The following is a 3,642-nucleotide window of genomic DNA, read 5'->3' on the forward strand; positions in this document are numbered from 1 at the left end:
ACTCTCTTATACTTGTATAATTTACTTTCTTATACTTAAGTTGTACTCTATAATAATTTCATGTAACAATAAAGGAATCTTGAATCAACAAATGTATTATTTGTTGTGTAGACAAACTCACCAGCTGCGGGAACACTGAATGGGAAGGGAGCCCCTCCGGCAGTGACCATCAGTGTTGGCAATGGCATGCTTCTGGTTTATGCTGTTATGTATTTGAAAGCTAGAGAGAACCTTATAGTAAAACTTTGACTTTAGGTTTACTGTTGTGTGATGGAAAACATATGAAGAAAATCCCATGTGAAATACTTACCTGTACCTAGGTGTCAATGAAGCACACCCCTGCGGAAAGAATGGTCTCTACAGAAATTATTAGGCTAGAACTTATGGGTCTATATAACCAGCTGGTTTCTGTCAGTTGGGCAGAGTGGGTCAGGCATGCTGCCATAGCATGTTGTTATTTTGATTTGAAATTAATATGAGTTAAGTGTAAGTAATTATAAGTCAGTGTATATACTGTATATATATATATTTTTTTGTATTCTCCCCCCACATCTGTAAAGATATTCACCTTTTGCAATTAAATTTTCACTTTTGGACCTCAATTGTGCCTCTCGAGTCTGCCTCCTACCACCCTCCACCTAGACCAGGGGTGGGCAACTTTGTATATGGTGAGGGCCACTAAATTTCCACAATCAATCTGGGGGGCCGCATTGTTTATCGGCAGTCCCGCCAGTAGTACCCCATCACTCAAATAGCCCATAATAGTCACAGATGTGATAAATAAGGCATATAAACTATTATAATTTGTTGTAACTTTGTTTTTATTCCATTTAAAACGCATTTAGTAATGCTTAATTTCAACTTTATGAATTTATAAATACAGCCGAATTTGAAAGTATTGCTGTGTAACCCGAATATATACAAAAGTGACAAATTATAATTAAGGCTTCTATTAAAATAAATGTATGAACTTAAAGCCCACTGCTCAACAAACACAAAGCAGCATTCCTGCTGCATTTCACTACAACAGTAAATCAAAAGTGCAATAATAAATGATTTAGTTAAATGTATAAACTTTTATCCTGCTACTAAACAAAACATTCCTGAGTGCCTTCCATTGACCAATCACCCTCCCCCACAGTGGGTCAATAATGGTTCTGTCTTTAATGAGACACTTGTGGTCTCTCCTGTTGGCGCACAATAGAAGGAATGTCAACTTCAATGTTTGTGCATGCAATCTGCATCAGATGAAATAACATTTCATTTTTGTGTGCATCCGTCCACGTACTTCTGCTCAGAAAAGTGCTGGGACGGCGTGGTACCGCGTGGCATGACCACTGCACCCCTGATTATTAGTGACCCACAATAGATGGAAATTATGTTAGCGAACTTACCTGATGTATAATGCACCTGTGTGTTTTCCTTTCATTGCGGGTGCTCCATCGGTAACAACAGCGGACAGTTTATCAAACCCCCCATATTGCTGCACGGCACTTTCAACAGTGTTGAATATGTCCACACTAGGGCTGACCCCTATTAGTCGAATAGTCGACTAATCGATCGAAAGGAGCCATAGTCGACTGCCAACCTCTTAGTCGAATGCAAAAAAAAAAAAAAAATATTGGTCTGGGGCCGCATGGAGTGTCAGTGAGGGCCGCATGCGGCCCGCGGGCCGCCAGTTGCCCCTCCCTGACCTAGACCCTTTGGCTGGGCTACCACACAAACGTATCTTCCATCTATACAAACGTATACAATACAAGGTATATGTTAGCAGCAGTGTGTGCGTGTAATAAGTGTGCTTGTGTGGTGTGTAAGTCACTAAGGTGCTTTTGTGTGTATGCTTGTGTGATGATTTAAGAGTCTGTCCGTCCAGTACACTGGTTTTGTTCCTGGCCGCTAAGCCGACCCTCGGCCCACTGCATTCCCCACATGGTCACACCTGGTACAAGGTGCATCATCAGGGCATCAACAAAGCTTCCCTGACCTGTGATGCGGGGGCGGACTGGCAACAAAAAGCAGCCCGGGAATTTGCGGGTAAGCGGCCCCCATTTGTCAGAAATAACATATCAAGCTAATCAATCAATCAATGATTGATTGTGAAACATCCCAATGCACAGCATTTGAAAGCAAGATTGAAGAGGGGGACATATAGGGGATGATTTTGATCGACTTCCATGTCGTCTTTTCATTTCTCCATGGGGGGGGTCAGCCATTAAATGAGTCTTAATAACCGTCTGCTTAAACATTAAACTGCTTAAACCTTAAAGATGCACAAATGCTGAGAACTAAAAACTATTTCATTGACGGTAAATTATAGTGTAGACTAGATCTAGATTCCAGTGATGGTAAAGTACAGTGTAGGCTAGATTTAGATTTCAGTGATGGTAAAGTACAGTGTAGACTAGATTTAGATTTCAGTGATGGTAAAGTACAGTGTAGGCTAGATTTAGATTTCAGTGATGGTAAAGTACAGTGTAGACTAGATTTAGATTTCAGTGATGGTAAAGTACAGTGTAGACTAGATTTAGATTTCAGTGATGGTAAAGTACAGTGTAGGCTAGATTTAGATTTCAGTGATGGTAAAGTACAGTGTAGGCTAGATTTAGATTTCAGTGATTGTAAAGTACAGTGTAGGCTATATTAAAGTACAGTAGGCTAGATTTAGATTTCAGTGATGGTAAAGTACAGTGTAGGCTAGATTTAGATTTCAGTGATGGTAAAGTACAGTGTAGGCTAGATTTAGATTTCAGTGATGGTAAAGTAGTGTAGGCTAGATTTAGATTTCAGTGATGGTAAAGTACAGTGTAGGCTAGATTTAGATTTCAGTGATGGTAAAGTACAGTGTAGGCTAGATTTAGATTTCAGTGATGGTAAAGTACAGTGTAGGCTAGATTTAGATTTCAGAACATTGCACCTTTGATCACACTGCCTACTGTACTTGCTCATATTCAGATTCAGAGTTTTATTTGCCACATGAAATCAATATAATCAGAGTTTCTTCATACACAATCATAAATATCATACCATGGACAAAAGGAGCAGGAAGAAGAATAAATCTTATAGTTACCTGCCCCTTATTCCTAACCTAATTTACACAAAATAATCATTTATACCATATACAAGAAACAAATTGCTCATATTGTTATATTCAGATTTTATTATATTGTTTACACTGCCTATTTTAACTTTTCTACTGTACTATAATTTGTATATATTCTTTTAGAAACTCTGGCTGTAAATAAACAGTACTGTATATCTGTATGTCAAATGTTATGAATTGAAAATGGGGGACCCTGATGTAAACAAGACGAAAGTCTGGTCTGCATCCCCTTAACAATTGTGTGTATTGAGCCATACTGCATTGTGCCCATTCTGCAATCCGTTAATAAAAATGTCAATCAATCAATCATTGTATTGCCTGTATTTATGTCTAGTTTCTACTATTACCCTGCCCACACCTGTACCCCCCTCCCCGTACTGCTATGATGCCTGAATTTCCCTAAGGAATATCTTATCTTATCTTAATATACCCTCCCCGTACTGCTATGCCTGAATTTCCCCAAGGAATATCTTATCTTAATATACCCTCTGAAAGAACCCTCTGAATAATAACTAATATGACAAATGAATCATTAAACTCAA

The sequence above is a fragment of the Notolepis coatsorum genome, assembly GCF_963971535.1.
Source record: "Notolepis coatsorum genome assembly, chromosome: 4".
Taxonomy (NCBI): Eukaryota; Metazoa; Chordata; class Actinopteri; order Aulopiformes; family Paralepididae; genus Notolepis; species Notolepis coatsorum.